Raw genomic sequence first — 15,310 nt, forward strand, 5'->3', positions numbered from 1 at the left:
ACAATACTACCTACCTCATGGAGTGTTGAGAAGCTTCTCATTAGACTTCATAAAGTACTTTTGAGATCCACTACAAAAGGCACTATGGAAATGCAAAGCATTAGTCATGATTATGAGCTCTGACTGGAAGGACCTAATAGAACAAGGTGGGCTAACTGTAGTACTATTTTATTTGTTCGGCTAGCTAGCTGGTCTGGTGAAGGATTAAGGCATGTCAAGATTTTCTACCATGAAGCTGTAATGAAGAGAGTAAGTGTGGTCCTTTCACTGCAAGAAAAGTTGAAGGGAAGCCTCCAGTTGTATGCTTGAGCCCAACCAGAGCGATTTGTTGGGATGACCATGTATGTAATGCTTGCTTTCATTCTTTATTAAATATATCATACTGGAACTGTCACTCGTCACTGTGTTAATACACATAACTCATTTTATTGTGATCACTGCAAAAAGTAGGTGACTATATTTATGAATGATGGTTTTATTCCTGTTCCCACCAAAATCATTGAGAATTTTGCCATTGATTTAAGTGGGAACAAAGTCAAGATTGTAGAAAAAGCTAGAAACAAGAATAAACTATCACAAAAATAAAAAGAATATAAAAAGAAGAAATGCTGAGCATCCACGATTTCAGGAATGCTTGGACAAGGAAATACTGGCTGCCCAGAAGGATTATGGGAGGCTGAATGAGCGAATAAAAGAGCTGCAAGGAAGACAATAAACTAGTCATTGAGGGAGATAAAGAAAATGAATATTTCAATGAACTACTTAGTGACAGTGAATCCTGCACAGTGAAAACACTTCATAATATCGTTCTAGCTGTTCCAACTTCGAAACCTAGACTGGAAGTTACAATTAGGGGTGAGTCAGACAGGTACAAATGCTGAGTATTTCCTTGCCCAAGCATTCCTGAGTTTTAAGAGCTAGGTCAATTATTTTATTTAAACCTCCTACAATGCCTCTGAACTTGTTTCTCTTGATTTTAGATGCTTTAGGACTTGATGGAATTCCATTAAAGTAAATGGAAATAACCCTATTGACTTCAGTGGGCTTTGGATCACTTTGTAATTCCTGGACATTAAATCAGAAACAATACTTCTGTGAGTGACATCATAAAAAAAACCCGTGCCAAGACATACTGGGTTCTAGTAGCTAGAAAATGTTTGGGCTTGTGAGTGTTGAAAATTCCTTGTCTCGGATCTGGTGAGTTGCAGGGCAAATGCAAAAAGAAGAAAAAGTTAAGCTTTCGTTTCAGGTTAAAGAAGGCGCTGTACGAGATGATATCACTTAAAAATTATTATTGAAGTGTATTGCCAATCTAAGTAAGACTTCCGTTAGAAAAGGAAAGCAAAGACTTGGACCAGTGAGAACCTCAGAAAAGGATATGAATTGCAGAAAGCAGAATAAGTGGTCAGGCAGAGGATGAGCTGAAATAGCACATGGAGCTGTATGCGTGTGAAATGTCTAAATTACTTATAGACATAAAATAATGAAAAAATGTGATAGCAACTGTCTTTTGCTGCATTAAAAAGGGAACAGGAATCTATACAGGAATTCAAAAGGCATTAATCTCCTCATTGTGCCTCTTGAGTACTCTTACAGCTCTTAGGAGCTGCAGGAAAGTGTGTCTGTCTGCAGGAGAGAATGCATGTGCTTTGCTGAGATGAATAAACAAATAGGCCTGGGACTATGGAAATGATAGGTGGATATGTTTTTTGGAATTTAAACAACTGTATTACTCAGTATGGAAAGATTGTGTCTGGGAATTGATGGAACTCTGTGGACTCACTAGAAGGATTGGATAGATATACAAAAGAATGATGAGTTGTTTGAGAATTGATGCTGAAATGGTAGACTGGTTTAAAGTGAGGTTGGAAATGTATCAGGTTTGTGGCTTGTCCCCAAAGTTGTTCAACACTCTCAAGGATAAGCTCCTTAAAAATTTTATTGGAAGATAACACACTAAAAATTATCAACCTGAAAGTATGAGGGTAGGCTAAGAATTAGGAATGGTAATTACCATGGCATCATATATCAATAATAATTAATAATAGAGTTTATTTCTGAAACACCAAAAGTGTACTTTTCATTGTAGAAGATACAAAACTAGATATTTCCTGCTCAAGGAGATTTCAACCTAGGAAACTATAGACGGAAAGTTTAAAGGAGGTTATAGGGTTGTATAAGAAGGACAGCAAAGTTGAATCAAATATGTGAGCATTGTAGGCCGTGATCCAAATTTTGCAAACCTGGATTCCTCATAGAAGTGGCCTGATTTTTAGTAATGCTGAGAAATGCCAACTCTTATGGGCTATGCAGATTATCAGCACCTTTGCAAATCAGCCTATTTCTATTTCAGTTCCTAACTATGAATTTAGGATTATAATAATACAAATTCGGGTTTGAAAAGTCTGGACTTATTTATAAACGTAATTTAAAAAAAAAAAAAGTCACCAGTTCTGTCCATCAGTGAGTCTCTTTCTCACTATTATTCAACTTTCTAAAATAAATATCAGTTTTCTGGGTAGCCTCAAATTTATCCATGTTTCCACATCCAAGGAAAAAACTGGGACATATCCACCACCTCCCCTCCTGGTTTCTATGTAGATATGTAGTAATTGCTAATTTCAGCATTCAGCTTAAGGGAAATTATTTTTCTACTCGTTAGAATTTGCAATTTAATAGCTTATTTGGGATTGCAACAGAATTGTTCAAAAGTTCTCAGATAAACAAATCTGTAACTGAGCACAGTGAATTTACATAACGTACAAAAGATACACCTGAATTTCAATTTAAATGCAACTGAAGCGGCAATAGCTCTGAAATCATTAATCGGAAGAAAATGAAAAATCATGAGTGACATTAATTAGATAGGAAATTTGGTCATAATTGGTTTCATTGTTTGCCATTAATGTATGCAACTTCGTAGAAAAAAATCCTTTTTGCAAGTAGGTTCTAGATCCTTGGTTCCAAGTGTAAATTCTTGTGCACTGGGATACTTTTTAAAAGAGCAATGAATGTTCCATTGATACAAGAGTTGCATGGAAAATCCTGGCATATGACTCAAAATATTTTCTAGTGGACATTACTTTTAAAAAGCTAAATTCCAAAGAACTGCATGTAGGACATATATGATACCGGAAGAGTTGGATATGAGTTGTACCATTCAGAAAATGTGGCAATTGACATGCCCATATTAGAATTTTTCCATCTTTCCTAACCCCTGCAAACATTACTCTGCCCTGGAGTTTAAAGGGGATTTCCTTGAGAGAGAGGCAGTTAAAGAACTAAAATAACCAAAAATCCTCTTAAAAAATGAACAAAAAGACAAGCTCAGTTTCAAATTGGATATACTTTTCCATGTGTATATTTCCCCTCCTTGTGGTTGGGCATCATCCTAAAGGTTGCAGATATTCCTGATAGGCATATTTAAAGGTTTTGTTCATAGACGTTTTATTCATTCAGCAATTATTCACATAAGTGAGTGTTACTGTATGAATAGAAAAGCTTAGGGGCCCACATCAGGGCCCCATGGGCCCAGCACCATACAAACACATAACACTGCCCCAAGGAGCTTATACAATCTAAGTTTGAAATGAGACAACAGGTGGATGCAACCACCCATTGTCAAGTGCTAGTAAAATATGCAAACTATACATGCGTCCCCTAGGTTCTCTGGCACTTCTGGAGCATTCTCATACTGTTCCATTGGGGATCATGTACATTGCTGAAAATGGGTTAAATTAATAAAACTAAGTGAAAATAGTTTTATTAATTTTGGACCAACTTCAGCAGTAATGACTATAAGATTTGGCCCCTTAAGCTTTTCCACTGCCCTCTTACTTCTGATTATTACCAGGAAGCCATGAGGAGGCTTTAGAATGGTTCTGCTGTATTTCACTTTGTTTTAAAGCTCAACCTAGTATTGGCTGCTTAGCATTGTACATGAATACCCTAGAGATGCCTTGTCATATAGTGAGCTTTTTGAAAGGCTTACGTGGCACCATTGTTTCCAATGAGTCCTTTAAGGATTATTTTGTATATTGAAATCAATCTTACTCATAGTCCTCCACTGTTCACTGACCTTTCCAATTAGTGTCCACTTTTACTGAATCCTGTGAGAATTGGTTGCAGCTTACAATGTCAGGTTGAATGCAGTGATGATGAAGGCTGTTCTGTTGAGGAAATCCCAAGATCTTTTTCCAAATACATATCTATCCCGGATTACATTTTAGAAGGAAATAATACTTGATAGGAAACATTTTCCTGTTAGAATTTCTTCCAATTTATATTTTTCAGTTTTCTCTGTTTTATTTCTGAGATTATAAATGTATGTGGTGCCCCGAGGGTTCCTTTGTTTGTATTATAGGGTGTCTCATGAGCCATTCTGGTTCCAAGCTATTGGACTGCAAAGCAAAGTGGAGTGGGAGTTCTATTTTATTGTTTTTTTTTCTTTTCAACTGTCATTGATTCAATTTTTCTTTTTTATCTTTACTGCCAGATTTTTCTTTCCTTCCTTTCCTTTCTTCTGCTTCTGTTTGTTAGTATCTATGCATTAAATATCTTTATGTAGCTTGCACTTTCCCCATAAATGTAGATGAGCTTTAATACATTTTGTGGGAGAGAATATGGTCTTTCATTTCCTAAAGATCTCCCAAATGCTCTTGTGCCGTGATCCTGAGAGTAGCCAAGTGACCTCGACCCCTCTGAAAGTAAATGACTGGAGAATGTTTAGGACAGTTGCAGAATCATGTTCATGATGCCAAAAATAGTATGAGCAATATAGCTCATGACTCCCATTGACTTCAGTGAGCATTGGATTGGGTCCTTAAGCCCTGCAATTTCATAGTTCATCTAGAACTCCATATTATGTTTTGCAGGGGTAGCGAGAGATTAGAGGTACCATACCATGTGAGAGAGTGTGATATCAGAGTGAGTGTCATGCCTTCCCATCAGCCGTGTCCTTGAGGTTGTTGCTCAATACTGGTGAGACAGTCTGCACTCTCCTTTTTCAATATGCTTCATGTAAAGTGGCTTAAGCATGCTTCCAGCTAAATCAGCTTCTAAAATTGTTTGGTCAATTTCTACTGGCAGGATTAAGTACTAATTTAGTTTTTTATATAATTAGCTTTGGGGAGAAAAACTAATCATTCCGCACCCCTCCTTGCCACACTGCCAGAGGTTTCGGTCATGGTTCCGGCATGGCTTGGCCCTATCCATCCTGGCTGGTAAAAAATCTTATTAGAGAGTTGCTTAGTTGGAATCATATTTAACTAAAATCAAGTGCCAGATTCATCCCTGTGGAAACTCCATCTAAATCAGCAGACTTACACCAGGATGAATTTGTCCCATTTTTAAAGCTTCATTTGAAGCAAAGCCCTTAGCACAAATTTCAGTCCTCCTGGTGAAGTCAGTGGAGTTGCTCTTGCTTATGCTAGAACTGAATATGGCTCTCCAAGCAGTTTTCCCCAGTCCCTCTTCCCTGGTCCAGCTGTATTAGATGTATTGCCCCATCCTCTGAAATTACAATGACAATGTATTTGACAGTTAGTACAATACTCAGCACTTATTGTGCCCAAGCTTTTTCCATCACTGGAGGCTGAGAAACTGCCTATCTCTCTACACCCTGAGTGACAGCTGAAATCAGGTGGTACATTCTTGCGTTCAGTGACTAGATTTGAATTTCTGGGGTTGGAGGCTGGATGTTGAAAGCTGAATTTGCTTCCCTTTTCCATTCAATTGGCTTTCGGGGCATAGGGGAATTGTATCAGTAGGTAATTGTTGATTAATCTTAACACTTGATTTCAGGGGTTAAGTTTATTTACATTTAGTTTATATTTTTGTTTTTCTAAATAATTTGTATTCATACATCCAGACTTAAAAAAAATAGAATCGTGTTTAGAAGTATACAAGCGTATTTTCAGTTTTACAAATCTGAACCTGAAACTCCAAGTGGATTTTTTTCCCTTCTAAGTTCAGGACATATTTGCAATACTGTAATAGCATTTTGTCTTTACTTGAGATTTAAACAGCAGCTATTGATGAGAAGATGTGTCAGAAATCAGAAAAGCAAGAATTGTTTTGGTCACCAGTCAGCAATGTTTTAATTTAAGGTGATAATGTGTGGCTTATAAAATGCCTCAGCTACTATCCTTGATTGATGGAGGCTGTTTTAGAAGAACTGCAACGTGAAATTGTTTTATGTATCAGAACGATATGGTAATTTTAGCCAGTGATTTTGAAGAATTTTAAGGATAATATACTGCAGCAAACAGGATTAACTCTGAACTACTTAAGATACTTTGTATTAAAAAAAATCCTACTCAGATCCTGCAGCAATGCTAAAAATGCAGTCATTTCATATGTCTGTGTAGTAAATTTTCAGTCTCAGTGGTTTTAATCAGATACACAAACCTTGCTTGCTGTAAATTATTGTGGAAAGGAGATTTAACTTACAAACATATGTTGAAATGGAGCTCATTATACACTTTCAATGTTTGTTTAAGGATAGGCGAATATGCGAAATATTGTGGAAAAGAAAAGTAATAGCTGGATAAAAGACATTAACTAGACATTTAATTATCTATTAATTCATATATGGACACTTGACAATGGCTAGTCAGTTATGCTGTGTTGGTGGGCAGTGACATATTAAACCTTCCCTTCTCCCTGTTTGTATCCACTTGGTGTCTTTTGTCCTGAGTAAAGATCAAAAAGGCTTTGAATCAGGGACTATTTCTGCTGTTACTAGAGCTGGCTGGGAACTAGAAATTCTGTTTCATGGGGAAACTCCAACATTTTAAAAGACTTTTTAAAGTTTTTTTTTTTTTTGTTCCGAATCAGAATGAAATTTTGCACAAAACAAACATTCTGAAAAATTTGATCTGGGACTGTATTTCATTTTGATAATGTGAACACATTTTGTTTGGACTTTTATATTATATTAAAATATAAATATACACTAACTATATAAACCTAAATTATTTATTTTAATATGACGGTTAAATCTAAATGAAAGGTTTTGACATTGTCAAAATGAAACATTGAGTTTTTCCTATCAAAAAGTTTAATCACAATCTACATGTTTCTGTGAAACATTTTGATTTTGACAAAACTGCATTTTTCGATGGATTTTTTTAAACCCAGCTCTAGTTCTTACATGTGTACAGTAATTCACACAATGGGGCCTTTAGAAACTACCTTACTACATACAATAATTTCAGTAGTGCAATAAATATTATTTTTTCTCTAGATATAGCCAAATAGAGAAATGCCTCCGAATTAAAAGAAATCAGATTGTGTTTTGCAGTTATAACCTATTGTTTGCTCAAGTATCTCTCAGGAGGGTTAAATAAAACCATGGGCGCCCTGTCTGCACTACAGCTTCCAGCAATGTTACTACTGGTGGAGCAGCACCAGTGGTGGGTTTTGAGTATGAAGACAGGTAGTGGAGAGGCAGCCCAAGAGAGGTCACTGAGATACCATCCTAGGAAACATTTGCACAGAGATTAGCTAAAACACTCATATATGCAAATCTGGCTCTTGCCTCTGAAGCCATGCAGGCTCCCTTGACAGCCGAGCCACTCTAGACAGCATTCTGAGTGGCAGGGCAAGGGAAGGTCAGTGTCAAGTATCCTTTGTTGTGTGGGGCTTCCTGTCCTTTCACCCCTGCTGGGGCTGCAGAGTTTACTGCACCCAGTGGGCTAGAATAGCTTCTCTCTGGCCTGGAGGGTGTAGTCCTCTTCCTCTTCCCTTCTACCGCTCCCTCCAACACCCTGCACATCTACCTGGCCCAGCAACGAGGACTGAATGTGGGTCAGATGATTTGCCTCTAAGAGTTGGCATATCAGTTGGAGTAGACAGGGGTAATCTTGATATTAGATAGTTCTGGCCCCAATCAAAATCGCTTAGAAGGAGACTGCCTTTATCCACGCAGTATTGCAGACCCTGATTTTGCAGCTAAACCTGCATAGGACATTTGACCTAATAAAATCTCTCTCACATGCTATAAATTCCATATCTAATTTTGTCACATAGTTTTCAAAGTCATTTTGGATTTGATAGCCATCTCTTTGCGTGTGCAGGAGTATTACATAAAGTAGAAGTTTCACACCAAAACATTCCTTTTTATTCTGTCTGTTTTGACTCTTAAAGATGAGTCAGAGAGTCCCTCACATGTACTTAAATCAGACTTCCTATCTGTGAACAGACTAGGGCCAGCTCTGGAAATAAAGATTTCATACTAGAGGCTGAGAAACTAGCCACGTATCTGATTATGCTTCAGATCATTTCAATGGCTAATCAAAAAATGAATCCCCACTTGATTACATTTGTACAGATTACACTTCAGTTTTGTATCAGCTAATCACGAAACCAGAAAATATACTAAAGCGTATGCCAGATTCTTTAATAACACCTGTTAAAGGTACAGTATCTGTAAGAAGTGGAGAATAAGTGAGAGTTTTTAGGCTCCCCACGCTCAGATTTTCTAATCAACAGCTAAAATCTGGTACCAGATACTTGAAAATATATGCAGAAAGACACAACAATAATCTGAAATAATGTTTTCTCGTGACTCATTACCCCTATTTTAGTAAGGGGCTCACAGTTTAATCTGCTGGTTCTTAGGTAAGATTTGAGTATGTACACTAAGGAAATGTTTCAGATGCTGCCTATTGATAGGGCCAGTTTATCCAATCAAATGCTCTTTCAACTGTAAGAATAATGCTGCTCCTGTTTTTAGTGCCAGGGGAGGCCCCTATCAGCAACAGAACTGTTGCATTTCCACAGCCTTGGGGTGAAGTAGCAGTAAGATACACGCTCTCTGCACCTCTGTAAAGCTCTGCAGGGAATCATTTTGTATGCTGTGGGGGAGGAGATGGAAGCCCCTGGGTTGGGGCAGGACCAGTGGATCCATATCTATGTGGATTTGCCAGCTCTTCTTTATTTGGAGGGAGGGAAGGAGCTGGCAAAGTGTCAGAGATGCAGCCTACAGCATCCCACAGGCTACAGGACAGGCTACAGAGTAGCTCTGCTACTAGTCCATAACCAGGGGTGCAGAAGTAGATTCCTCCCTCGAGGATGCATGGGACCACAGATATTCAGGCTGGGCTCTGATACCCACACTAACCCAGATGCACATTGGGGAGGGGAGTATGCTTTTAATTCATATTGTTAAACAGGACTTATGAAATACTAAGTTTAAGCACATAGACAGATAGCCATTCTTCTCTTTGCATAGGGGTGTGTGTGTGCGTGCATCAAGCTGTGTACCTTTTTCTTTAGATGATAGATTATGTCCTACCTGTACCAAATGTGCACATTGGGATGCCTGGTAGCAGTAGAAACCTGCAGGAGGTGTGGGTCCTAACACCACTGCATCAATTCTGAAGCACTTAGAGGAGAGGAAAGTGATCAGGAACAGTCAGCATGGATTCACCAAGGGCAAGTCATGCCTGAATATCTTAATTGCCTTCTATGAGGAGATAACTGGGTCTGTGGATGATGGGGAAAGCAATGGAAATGTTATTCCTGGACTTTAGCAAAGCTTTTGATACGGACTCCCACAGTATTCTTGCCAGCAAGTTAAAGAAGTATGGACTGGATGAATGGACTATAAGGTGGATAGAAAGCTGGCTAGATCATCAGGCTCAATGGGTAGTGATTAATAGCTCCATGTCTAGTTGGCAGCCGGTATCAAGCGGAGTGCCCCAAGAGTCGATCCTGAGGCCGGTTTTGTTCAATATCTTCATTAATGATCTGGAAGATGGCGTGGACTGCACCCTCAGCAAGTTTGCAAATTACACTAAATTGGGAGGAGTGGTAGATACGCTAAAGGGTAGGGATAGGATACAGAGAGACCTAGACAAATTAGAGGATTGGTCCAAAAGAAACCTGATGAGGTTCAACAAGGACAAGTGCAGAGTCCTGCACTTAGGAAGGAAGAATCCCATGCACTGCTACAGACTAGGGACCAAATGGCTAGGCAGCAGTTCTGCAGAAAAGGACCTACGGGTTACAGTGGATGAGAAGCTGGATATGAGTCGACAGTGTGCCCTTGTTGCCAAGAAGGCTAACAGCATTTTGGGCTGTAAAGTAGGGCCATTGCCAGCAGATCGAGGGACGTGATCATTCCCTCTATTCGACATTGGTGAGGCCTCATCTGGAGTACTGTGTCCAGTTTTGGGCCCCACACTACAAGAAGAATGTGGAAAAATTGGAAAGAGTCCAGCGGAGGGCAACAAAAATGATTAGGGGGCTGGAGCACATGACTTATGAGGCGAGGCTGGGGGAACTGGGATTATTTAGTCTGCAGAAGAGAAGAATGAGGGGGGATTTGATAGCTGCTTTCAACTACCTGAAAGGGGGTTCCAAAGAGCATGGATCTAGAGTGTTCTCAGTGGTAGCAGATGACAGAACAAGGAGTAATGGTCTCAATGGGGGAGGTTTAGATTGGATATTAGGAAAAACTTTTTCACTAGGAGGGTGGTGAAGCACTGGAATGGGTTACCTAGGGCAGTGGTCTCCAAACTTTTTTGATTGCATTCCTCTATCAGTAAAAATTTTTTGAGCATTCACCCACTGCTGCGCCGGCTCTACCATTTTTGCCAAATTAAAAAAAAAAAAAGCCGCTCAGACCCCCTCCTGAACTGCCGAAGCGCAAAAAAAAAAAGGGCTCCTCCTTCTGTAGGCCCCCCGAAGGATCCTCTTGCACATCCCACTTTGGAGACCACTGACCTAGGGAGGCGGTGGAATCTCCTTCCTTAGAGGTTTTTAAGGTCAGGCTTGACAAAGCCCTGGCTGGGATGATTTAGTTGGGAATTGGTCCTGCATTGAGCAGGGGGTTGGACTAGATACCTCCTGAGGTCCCTTCCAACCCTGATATTCTATGATTCTGTGAAATGAGACAGCCTCGAAGTTCATTGCCTGTCAAACCATAGTAATAATCATCAGTTTAAGAATGTTCTGCCTCTGGATAAGGCCAGATTGTGTCTGGTTCCACAAGTGTGCACTAAGGTGTGGGAGGGAAAAGAGTTCACCATGGACCCCATTGCTCTTTGTGCATAGCTTGTCCTGTCCATATGCTCTGGCTATGCAAGGACTAAAGGGATCTAGAGCCAGGGGCACTAGATTCCCCGGAGAGGATGACCTCACTAGCCTGCCATACTGGCTGGCAGACAGAAGCCAGCATGGGAGGAGGGCATGCTGCCTCTTATTAAAGATGTAGCAATGGTCCTTGGGATGTGTGTTCTCTAGCACTCCTAGAAGCCTTGGGCCTGCCTCAGGCCTCAGACCAAGTAGTTGCTGTCATCAGGGTCACTCCCTACTGCATCTATGACTTAAGGCACAATAAAAGCCTCTATTATTATTTTTATTATTAATTATTATTGATGTCATAGTTCAGGGCAACTGCACCTGGTCCACCAAGGGCACCCATCCTCGACTCCCGGCTCCTCAACCATCACCTCTCTTGGGCAGAGACCTGTTCGGCCTGACCAGGATTTTTTGAGGCTGCACACTTCCCTGTGTCCTTGTGATACCCGCAGCAAGCCAAACAGGCCAGTGTCTGCACTTTGCTTTCTCTTCCAAGGCTATGAACAATGTTATTGCCAGAAGTTACAAGTTACCTTGATAAGCAAGCACATTCATTCTTAATCATTAGAGAGAAAACATTAAAAACATAAAGGTTCCTATACGCATGCTAAAAGCTTACCAGAGATCACTCATCTGGGTTATGGAGCCCACTTGTGCTTGGCGCTGTACAAGCTTATAGACAATGACAGTCCTGGCCCAAAATATTTACAGTGTAAAAATGTGCTGCTGATTTAATTACAAAGGGAAAAAGGGGGGAAGGCTGAAGAGGAAAACAAGAGGAGGTAAAAGGAGAGCACAATGCTCTGCAACAAAGTCTGGGGCTGATCCTTCTATTTTTGAAGTTAATGGAAGTTTTGCCGTTGACTTCTACAGGCCTAGAGGGCGCAGGCTCTTCGATGTCATCATCCTGCAATGAATCCCACAAAGGCAAAAGGAATCATAAGGGTCCTCTGCAATAGCTCTGCTAAAATATTGTCATGAGAAATGGATTGAAATAAGTGACTGGACTTGATTCCTGTAAAGTAGTTCCTACATTTTAATATGAGAGACCAGATCCTCAGCTGGTGTAAACCAGTGTAGCTTCATTAACTTCCGCAGAACTGTGCTGATTTATAGTAGTTGAGGATCTGGATTATCTTTTAGTTTTGTTAAATCACTGTTGGATCTTTTGCCTATAGAAGTATTTACAGGAATGGCATTAAAGCATCTGCCAACCGGCCTTGTCCAGATCTTCATTATTCTCAGAAACACTGTATGCTGCTACTGTATTGTGGGGTCAAGTAGTACTAAACTGATCTTTGACATATTCCTTAAGAAAACCGAGCGAATCCAAGAGCAGCCGGTTTAAGGGTCTTTAAACCATGACGGACCTAGTCTGTGCAGTCTAACAAGTATTACAATAATCTGAGGACCAGATCCTCAGCAGGTGTAAATCAACATAGTGCCATTGAAGTCAATTTACTCCAATTGATGAGCAGTTTCCGGTTCTCCAACTGTTGCTATTTTAAATTGTTGGTTTTGATTTGAGTCCTTTAAAAACAGTCATCAAATTTATTCCGTTTAAAATGTCATCTTTAACTAATACATATGTATAGTATACATAAGTCTCTCTATATATCTTCTCTTTTAAACACCAGCCAGCTGTACTTCCCATACTAGTTTTGAAATACATTCATTCTAAGCCTTCCTTTCAACTTTCAGTATAGGTTTATAAGCTGTAGCAAAGCTAATAGGTTTTAAAGGGATAAACACAGTGATAAACACCTCATTAAAAAGGTAGTGTCCTTCCATTTGTCATTTCATTGCTCTTATAAAATGTGGGTGCATCAAAATGAAAAATGTAAAGATGCCATCTGAAGTGCTTAAAGTTATTTGAGGGAAAGTAATTGAATTGCTAGAGTTACATAAACAAAAAGCAATCTGGCACTTTTTTCCTAGCTCCAGGCTAAAATGAAGGAAATAAAGACCCAATTCTGTAGGGCACTGAATACTTTCTACGGGCTGCTCAGTAATCCCAGATCTCATTCAGTGGGAGTGGAACATGCTCAGTGCCTCAAACTTGGTGCTTAGCACCTCACAGGATCATCACTAAGAAGAATGGGATGATTCAGAATTAAAGGTAGTGTTTCTCTTTGTAAAATGAGTTGGCCTTTATAGACACACTGCTTATTCTGCTGTGAAAACAACAGCACTGTTCAACAGGAATTTGAAAATTCTAGGCATAGAAGAAATGACTCAGACAACCTGGCTATGTCCAAATCTTGTCACTTTTTCTTCCATAACATTTCAACCCACACAGTTATAACTCATGGCCTGGCCTTCATTGTTTCCTACCTTTGGTAACCTCCTCCTATTTGGTCTTCCTGGCTCTCACAATGACCCTTCTGTTCCCTTCAAAAAGAAGCTGCTAAGATTATCTGCTTTGCCCATTAATTTAACCAGGTCACCTTCCATTCCCCTCAGATCCCTTCACTAAATCTAACATTCATCCTTCTAGTTCAATCACACCTGTGCTCCACACAGCTTATCCACTCTTGTCTTTTACCAACCTGGCCCCCTTCTCTGTCCATCATGCTAGTGCTAATAGTTCCATTTCTCCCACCACTCTTTTTGCACCCTCAGCCTCACATAGAAGACCTTCACCTAGATCACTTTCCCTAAACTGGTCTGGAAGGCCACTGCCCTCTCCTAATTTAATCCTTTCTTCACCGCACCTATGATTCTCATGGGGCTCCATACAGGCACAGGAGTCTTCCTATGACAGCTTCATGGAAAAAGTTTTAAGAAGGGCTTTGCAGGAGAAGAATGAGGTGTTTTTGCAGATGTTTACGGGGACCTCCAAGGGCCGATTGGAAGCTCCCAGCTGGGAGCTCTCAGCCCTTGCACCCCCCACTGCCCCTCTTCAGTCAGTGGAAGCGCTCTTAGTGAGGACGCTCACCACCGATAGGAGAGGAGTGTGGACATCAGCCACTGCAGTAATTACTGAGGTGGCTGTAAGCTGACCTAACATAGGTTGACTTAGTGCTCTAGTGTAGATGTGCCCTTAGACATAGCCTGGGTGTGAGGACCTAGAGAGAGGTACAAGTCAAAGATGACATATGGGTTACAGACCTGAGTGACAGGTGGGATGATGTGTTGTCCATGGTGATTGATGAAGGAGATGGCAGGGAAGATTTTGGGGGGAAGATTAGGACCTCTGTGTTTGCCATGTTTAGCTTGAGCTGACAGCTCGACATCCATGAGGAGATGTTGGACGGACAGACAGGCAGAGATTATAATTTGGATAGGAGACCGGTCTGGAAAAGATTTAAGCACTGATGATAGTGTTATTACCTGGAAAGAGTAAAAATGGCTACAGAAGTAATATTTATAGTACAAACACATTGGCCCTTGGATGGATAAGTGATTCATAAAATTCAGTACAGCATAATGTGAAATAATGTAGCCGATTACCAAATAATAAATATAAAGATTACAGTGAATATAGAAGCACAACACATTCATATGAGAGAGAGACCAGGAAGGGACTGTAGATAATAAAGTAAACCATTAGCACTATTTTCTGGTAACACCAATAATAATGAAAGAAGAGCAAACAAGTTTCTGAAATATATTTCTAAGTGTCAAACCTGCAGAAATTATTCTGGCATGCTACTGGCCTCATTAAAACATACTATGCTCAGTTTTAGCCACCTTTCTATAGAAAGACATTGAAAAGGTGCAGCAGAGGGCAATCCAAAATGATTTAGTAACAAGGATATGATTTATGAAGAAAGATTGGTCATATTTGTCCTTTATAGCTAAGGAACAGGAGATTAAAGGGTGATTCTTATATAGGTATATACAATCCTGAACAAATGAAAATGGATTGGTGCCAACATACAGTTTCCATGTCATGAACTAATTTAAAACAAGAGATCATGGATTAATGTTAAGGAGGAAACAATCCTATAAGTAATCCAAGCAGATTTTCTTTGTCCTGATGGTGAGAGAACATAAAATGAAAGGCAGAAACAGAAATAACTCTAAACCCAGCTGAGAAGAGAGTTAGAAATAATTCAGAAGGAGAGACTGATTATAAATGTATACTGCAGTGAGAGAGATTATTGAAATTCTCCATCCTATTAAAAAAAAAAAAAAAAAAGAACAAACAAGCAAGGTTTTGGTTCCTAAATTTTGTTTGCTGCACATTGATGAAGAAATTGCCGTACAACAGACAAAT

The 15,310-nt window shown here is 39.7% G+C and overlaps 1 long non-coding RNA gene across 3 annotated transcripts in view; it reads left to right on the forward strand.

Moving 5' to 3' along the window:
- LOC120374642 overlaps positions 1-15,310 on the forward strand; it is a 68,069-nt gene that overhangs the window by 30,439 nt on the left and 22,320 nt on the right. The window contains exon 4 of one of the 3 annotated variants that reach the window (XR_005586186.1): positions 185-312. The exons of the other annotated variants lie outside the window; for them this stretch is intronic. This is a non-coding gene — a long non-coding RNA (uncharacterized LOC120374642). Of the gene's footprint in view, positions 1-184; positions 313-15,310 lie in introns of those variants that run through there. 3 annotated transcript variants of the gene reach the window in all.

This window comes from Mauremys reevesii, linkage group 11, assembly GCF_016161935.1.
Source record: "Mauremys reevesii isolate NIE-2019 linkage group 11, ASM1616193v1, whole genome shotgun sequence".
In the NCBI taxonomy this organism is placed as follows: domain Eukaryota; kingdom Metazoa; phylum Chordata; order Testudines; family Geoemydidae; genus Mauremys; species Mauremys reevesii.